Source organism: Tenrec ecaudatus, chromosome 1, assembly GCF_050624435.1.
Source record: "Tenrec ecaudatus isolate mTenEca1 chromosome 1, mTenEca1.hap1, whole genome shotgun sequence".
Lineage (NCBI taxonomy): Eukaryota > Metazoa > Chordata > Mammalia > Afrosoricida > Tenrecidae > Tenrec > Tenrec ecaudatus.
The window spans coordinates 8,463,904-8,472,229 of record NC_134530.1 but is presented as its reverse complement, the minus strand read 5'-3'; positions in this window follow the sequence as shown (position 1 = coordinate 8,472,229).

Here is an 8,326-nt window from a genome sequence, read left to right as displayed (position 1 = left end):
CCTTGTCCCTGGCCGTCTCATAGCCATCAAAGCCTTGTCTTTTCTTGTGTAATTCACATTTCTTTGTTATTCTCTTACAAAATGGTGTTATTAGAGATTTACCTGTGTAAGATTGGCCAAGTTAGTTCAACATAATTTTCTCTAGCTTTGTCCTTGTCTTGCAGCATATAGAGAATTTTTGGTTTGTTTGGTTAAGCTTAATATTCCGTTGTACCTATGTAACCCACTTTGTGCATTCATTCCTGTATAATAGGGGCTTTTGGTGGTTTTGAGACTTGGACATTGCTGCAATAAACATAGGTGTGCACACGCCTGTTCATGTTGTATTCTTTATTTCTTTAAGGCATATATCCAGTAGAGAGATGGCTGGGTCACAAGATATTTGTCCTTGCATTTGTTTGAAGAAGTGCCATACTGATTTCCTTAGTGGTGGTACAGTTCTACAATCCCGCCAGTAATGTGATCACATTTTGATCTCTCCACGTCCTCTGCAGCATTTATTATTCCTTCCTTCATTGACTTTTGCTAAAGTGTGCTTTTCATTTGTATTTCTCTTATTGTTAGGAATGTGAATGTTTCATCATAGGGTCGTTGGCCACCTGGATGTCACATTTGGTAAAGTGTCTATTCATGTCATGTGTGCATTTTTAACTGTCTTATTTATATTTTTGTTGTTAAGATGTTGTAGTTTTCTGTAGATTTTGGAGATTATCCCTTTATCTGATTAATTATCACTGAGTATTTTTTCCCAATCTAGAGGTTCTCTGTTGCTTGTTTCCTTGAAATCTTTTGAGGTGCATACATAATGCATGCTCAGTAGGTCCAAGTTTTTATTTTCCATTCCATCTATTATAATTTTGGGGTTATAAGCTATGGATGATTTCTAATTTTATGGCATTGTGATCTGCCATGATGGTTTTTGTACAGCAGTGCTTTTTAATTCACAGATGCTTCTTTCATGATCTAAAATATGACCTGTTGTAGAATAGCTACCATAAATGCTAGAAAAGAAAGGGAAAAGAATTGTGTGTATATATATATATATATATATATATATATATATATATATATATATATATATATATATATATATATACATATATATGTATGATCAAATTTACTATTTTTTTCTGTATCTCTGCTGGTTTTCTTTAGAGTTGATCAATCTTTATTTGAAAGCGATATATTGAAGTTTCCCAATATTGTATAATTGGTCTATTTTTCTCTTCATTTCGGTAAGAATTTGATTGATATGCTTTGATGCTTTTGCATTTGGTGCATTCATATTAATGAAAGTTATGGTTTCTTGATCAGTTAAGGCTTCCATAATTATATAGTGCCTTCTTTGTCATTGATTATATCATTAATCTAGTTTTATATTTTGTCTGAGATTAATATTTCTACTCCATCTCTCTTGTGATTACTGAATCCATGGTATATTTTCCCCATCTTTTGATTTTTAGTCTATGTTTAAACTTATTTCTAAGGCATGTCTCTGTTAAGCAGCATATTAAAGTCTCTTGTTTTTTAATTCATTTTATTAGTCTTTTCTTTTTAACAATATTAGTCCATTTATATTCAGAGATATTGATAAGTATGATTTAGTTAGTGTCATTTTATTATATGTTTTTTATTGTGTTATGGGGTTCAGCTTTCTTGGCTATATTTTGCGCTTTGTTTCTTGGTTGTCTTGTGGATACCTTACTTTTTTTGTTTTTATTTTCTTATGTTTCCCTTGCTTATATGTTTTTTATCTTGTTTATTTTGTTGGAGGTTTAAATTTTTCTTTGAAAAAGTTTTGGTATATGTGGTTTTCTTTTTAATTCCAAAACAGTTTCTTGATTTTGTGAATCATTCAAATGTTCTCTGTTTGACTATTTATTGCCTATTCTATTCCCTCTGCTTCTGTTTGTTTACTTGCCTATTTATATTTTTATAGCAGAATGTTGCTTCTGATTACTTGTTTCAATTTTATTTCCACTTCACCTTTAGTATTGCGTCTACAGAATGCTTTTCTGTAACACTCTTTTGCTCATGTTTTTATAGGTTGCTCTCTATTGTTTTTACAGATTTATCTGCCTATCTAATTTCTTTTAATATATTTTGTAAAAGTGATGCTATTTCCATAAAGTCCTTTAGTTTTTCCGTATCTGTGAATACTTTTGGCTGTCATAATTTTGCTAAATATAGCATTCTTGGTTGATTAATTTTTTTCTTCCAAGATTTTGAAAATATCATTCCATTGCCATCTTGCCTGAATGACCTAAGTGGAAAAATCTGCCCTTATCTGATAGCATGGCCTTTCTATGTCATTGTTCTTATTTAATTGGGTTGCTCTCAGGATTGTTTCCTTTTCTTTAACGTTGGAAAGTTTGATTATTATATTTCAACATGATTTCCTTCAGGACCAATCCTGTTTGGAGTTCTATGGACTTTCTGCTTAGTTATTTTATGATGTTAGGGAAGTGCTGGTTTCTTAGTAGCTCAGTATTTATTATTTCTTCTTTCTTTTCTGGGACATTTATCAGGAGTATATTTTTCCTTTTGATAGTGTCTCATAGTGTTTGTGGTAGATATATAATTGTCAAATTGAAGATTAAGAGTGCAGAGGTGGGGTCTAGCTTGTCAAGCAGATCACAGCCAATGAAGCCCCTGTGTTGGCATGGCCTTCTCCTAAGAATTCTGGGTAATCCAGTACTTCCTTTTTGGAGGTGGGAGACTCTCTGCTTACGCCGTGGGAGATATAGCAGCTGACACGACACATGGACCCACCCTGATACAAAGACCCCTGCCAGCGCTAGGATGTTTCCAATGACACTGGATCCAAAGACCTTCTACCCACCGGCCTGTGATCTTCTACATTCAGCGCCATTGCATTGTGTTTCATGAGTCTGACGAAGAGTTTATAGATTGGTATAGGACGTATGGGCTAATATTAGACTTATGGACTTGATCTGGACTGTGCTGGGATGTCTTCCCAATGTTCAATTGCTATTGTATGTTAATCTCTTTCTTATACACATATGTATGTGTATGGATTTGTTTCTCTAGTCTACTCAGACTAACACAGTGTTCTTAAGTTATATATAGTTGTCATTTTTATAATTTGGGTTTTAATTTTGATCTAGAGTGCTTTATCTTCCAGATCACTAATTCTTCTTTCCAATGTTTCTATCCTACCGTTTTGTGCTTCACAATATTGTTGAGTTACACTATTTTAGCATTTGCCTATTGTATTGTATTTCTGTTAGAAGGTACAATATGATTTCTAAATTTTCATTCATTTTATCAGAATGTTCCTTTAAGGCATTCCTGAGTTGCTGAATTATGGCTTTTGTTTCTTTCTTCTTTCTCTCTATTCACTTAAAGTAACTGGAGATCAAACCTGTCATCTCCCTTGTGGGTAGCTCTGGAGTCCCTTTCTCCTTCAGGAGCCCTTCCAGGCCCACATCTCTGCGTGCTGTAGATATTTCTCTGTGTGTTGTAGATATTTCTCCTTTTTCTCCAGTGTGCAGAGATGGACTGCTGCTTCCAAGACACGGTACTATTGTTTGCTCATTTGATTTATATGTTTGTCTCTTAATACAGAGATATCACACACACCAGTTTTAGACCCTTTGCAATCAAGGATGGCAGGAAATTCTGTGCTAGCCCAACCACAGCAGGGGCCAAACTCAGTCAACAATTCAACATGGGTTCCAACAGAGGCATGGTTTTGATGCTGACTCCCAAGTCTCCAGTGGGTCTCTGATAATGATCGATCAAATCAGCATTTTGAGGGAGATAAGCAAACTAACTAGAATTGGGTTCACCAAAGCAATTTCCTGCAGGGCCTGGGTGCTGGCGTTGGGCCAAGTTCCTGTTTGGGCATAGGCTTATGAGCAGGCAAGTGTTATCACTTGAATTCTGGGCCCATGGAGAAATGCTCACCCACTACTGAGTCACCATCTCCCCTAATAGGTGTCCTCTTGATGCTGCACGTGCTTGGAGACTGTCAGTCCCCCCGGTGCTCTGGTGAAACTGCCACAATCCAAACACCAAGAGGTCCAGCCAGACATCAGGAGCCCATCTACTGCAGACTTGAGTTTCCCAAATCTGGCTGGCTTGCAGTGAGCTGGTTGTTAGGACTCTTCTGGTCTTGGAACTCATAAGCCCATGTATCCTCCTGGCCATGCTCCCATTCAACCTCTTGCAGTCATGCTGGGGTTGTGGAGGTGACCAGTGGTGGGAGAGGAGGAGGGGGCTATCCACTTCCCCCTTTGGTCTGGAGCAGCTGGTTTCTCAGAGGCATCCTGCCCACCCAGATCGTGATTCACTGCCTTTTCTGTCCTTTGTTGAGGATTCTGATTGTCAGTTTCTCCTCTTCTCACTTTCTGGCAATTACTTGTTTTCTTCAGAGGGCAGTCTGGAAGTCAGCCTTCTACATTGTTTTCCCACAATTTTTTCGTCAGAGAGGGCTCTGTCCGCTCTGTCATGTTTTGTTCAGTAAGTCTGTGTTGTTTTATCTCGGGACTGTTGTTTCCAAGAAACAGCAAGATTGATTGTGGATCCAAGCAAGATAAAATCCTGGGCAACTTCAATATTTCCCCCATAGGCCTGTTGAAACCAGCGTAACTCTGCTTCTCCACTTTGCAGGGCACACTCACCCATCAGCTTCCTACAAGTTTCCCAAAAGGAAAACTTATCCACCAGCTTCCTACATTGTCACAGCCTGGATTATGCTCTCGGTCACATAGGATGGTCCCCTGCAGCCTCTCAGGATACCGAGCTTTAAGAGGATGTGGAATGCCACCCAGAGTGGAACACTGAGAGGAGGAGGAGCAGAGATCTCTCTCATGAACCAAACGTGAGCCAGTCACCTCAAGTCAACTGAGACCTAGGACAACCCCTGATGTGTCAAAGCAGGACTGTGTTACACAGGGTGTTCAGTGGACGCTTTTAAATATAGATTGCCATGCCTTCCTTCCCTCATAGCTGAGTGGAACTGAACCTCCTAAACCATGGCTAGGACCTGAGTGCTTGACCACATGCACCTCACAGAGTCTCCTGGACACCATAGTGGTCAGCAGGGATGTCGGCTCAATGACATCATCAGGGCTGGCTCTAGGTGGTCTGCATCCGAAGCCACAGGATGGGCAGAGGTAAAAACTACACTAGTTTGGTGAGTTTTTTCCAAATCTCCAGCTGGTCTGCCTCCTCACCACTTCTGCTTAATCCCACCTTCCACTTAGACCCATTCAAACCCTTTGTCTCCCCAGTACAGGTAGTTCCCGTTCCCCTCTGCATCACAATGCAGACAGCTCACATCTTGAAAGGAGATCCAATTACTGCTGAAATTGAAGCTTACAGTATGAACACTGTTTCCCACCTTCAAACAAACAAACAACTAAATATGCTGCCACCTAGTCAATATGAACTCAACACTGACTGTGTTTTACAGATGAAAACTGATGTCTGTAGAGTTTTCTTGGCTGTCATCTTGGGGAAAGCAGAATTTGTTGTTGCTGGGTTCACAAGTGTTGGTTCTGAATGATAGTTACGCAGCACATCACAAAATCAATAGATCAAGATCATATGTCATTTTCACAATTGTTATATTTGAGTGAATGGTTGGAGCCATTATGCCAGTACATCTTGTGTGGGTTTCCCTCTTCTCCACTGTCCCTGTGCTTTACCAAGCATGATGATTTCTTTGTCCCCTCCCCCCACCCAACCAGGAACTGGTCTCCGCTGATGACATATCCAGAGTAGGTGAGACAACATTTTACCAATGTTTCATTGCTTCTTAGAAAGATTCTAGCTGCACTTCTTCCAAGACAGGTATGTTCATTATTTTGGCAGGTGTGTTAGGTTGGGCTGTCTATGGAAACAAACCAGTGACCTCCATCAATGTAAAGAAAGAACGTATATCAATAAGCAACTTTATATCTAAAAGGTACCTCCTGCTTGTTCAATTCTAGTCCATGGGTCCAATGCTAGCCAAGGCCATTTTCACACTCAGGAAGCTGTAGGACGGTGGTGCTAAATGTGAAGCAGGAAGCACAGAGCTCCCAGGCCAGTGTGTTCAGAGCCAGAGGATCCAAAGTGTGTGGAAGCTCACCAGGATGCGGACAGATCTGAGTCAGGTGGGCCACATGGGCCTGCCCTTGGAGGCAACACAGAGTCTCAGTGAGGAGGAAGATGGAGTGCAGAAAGGAATCATCTCTGTTAGAACTTATTCTCATAAAAAGAATAGAAGTCAAAGAGGGTCATCAAGCCATCACTCAATTGAAAGGTTGAACTCAATATATCCAAGAGTGTCTGGTTGATATCGTGCACAGTAGTCCATGATACTTTCCATATTCTTCCTCAGAATAATACTTCAAATACATAAATTCTTTTTTGGTCTTCTTTATTCGGTTTCAAACTTTCACATGCATGTAAGACAATCAAAAACACATATGGCTTGGATCAAGTGCCACTTAGTCCACAACATAGACTCCTTGGTTTGCAACTTTAATTAGGTCTTGTATGTCAGATATACTTATGCAATGCAATTTGATCTCTTGACTGCTGCTTCCATGAGCCTTGGCTGTGGATCCAAGCAAAAGAAATCCTTGACAACTCTAACCTTTTCCTTATTTATCAGGATGCTGCCTATTGGTTCAGTTGTGAGGATTTTGGTCTACTTTAAATTGATCCACAGTGAAGGCTGCAATCCTTGTTCTTCTTCAGTTCTTCCAGTGTCAGGGAGTAAGGTAGTGTCATCTGTATATCCTAGGTTGTTAATAAGCCTTTTCTAAACCTGATGCCACATTCTTCTTAATATTGTCCAGGATGTCTGATTATTTTTTGTGTCGGGTACAGATCACATTAATATAGTGAAATGATATAACCCTGGTGGGGACATCTTCCCTACTTTTAAATCAGGCAGTATATCCTTGCTCTCCTCCAACACCTGACTCTTAATCCATGGACAGGTTCTGCATGTGTACCGGTGAAGTGTTCTCAAATTCCTTTTATTCTCAATGCTGTTCATAATGGTCTGTATCTGCTTTAATCTGGGTTGACTAGAGAAACAAATGCAGTGACACTCATGTATGTATAAGAAAGAACTTTATATCGAGAAGTAATTATATATCAAGAAAGCTACCCAGCCTGGACTAACTCAAATTCATAAGTCTAATACACAGCCACATGCAATGATGCAGAATACAGGCAGATCACAGGTCCATTCCATGGGTGCACAGTCCTGTAGATTTGAGGTTGGTGGAAACATGGCAAGGCACTGAGAGTTCTCAGGTTCAGTGTCCCAGTTCCAGCAGGCAGGAATGTGGAGACAGAGAAAAGGAGGAGGTTCTCTGGGCCCTCCTTATGAGAAAGCCACACCTCCAAGGAGCTGCCATCAGGCTGTGACCTGACTGACAGGTTAGATGCCACCCCTACACTTTGATACATCTTCAAGTACCCACGCACAGTATCCACACACGTGAATGCCTTTTCACAATAGCAACAAATGCAAGTAAACATACTTCTGGTATTCTCTGCTCTCAGCTAATTTTCATAGAAAGACAGCAATGTTATCCATTGCTCCATATCCTCTTCTGGATCTGAACTAACTTTCTGGTAGCACCCTATTGATGCACTGCTGCAACCATTGTCGAGTAGTCTTCAGCAAACCTTATTTGTATGTGATATTAATGACCCTGTTTCATAATTGATGCTTTTGTGGAATCCCCTTTCTTTGGAATAGGTGCAAAAGCGGATTTCTACAAGTCTCTTATCCACATGGCTTTCAACCACAGTTCTTGTCATAGACTAGTCTGGACTGTCAGTTTGTTGTACTCTTGTGGCTTTCACGTGGTTACGGTGATAGAAGTTATATAACTGGTCTTTCAAATACCAGCACAATCACTCAAGGGGACAAGGTTCCAGCAGTGCTTCCGGAATGAGAACAGACTACAAAGAAGGAATTGCCTGTCCTCTTCTGAGGAATTAACTACTGAAAATCTAAAGAATAGCAGCAAGAAAGCAGTCATGCCCCACACCTTTCCCCGTGCCCAACCCCCTCTTTTCAAAGTCTCTAGATAGGCTTTAGGCTCCAGTAAATGTAAACTTCTTGCGCCACAGAGGGTGCTCCCTGAAGTCTTCCTCATTTAGGAATATGAGGGTGGCATGCACCTCCCCAAGCAGAAGCCTGCACCTCAACCAAAGGTCCCCACCCCCAAAGAGCACTCCCTGGAATGAAAATGTGCAAACTCTCTAATAATCTGAAACCACAAGAGAGTATGGGTCAGGTGGGGATTTTTACCATGGTTTCAGATGAAAATAAATATAAAATAAGGTC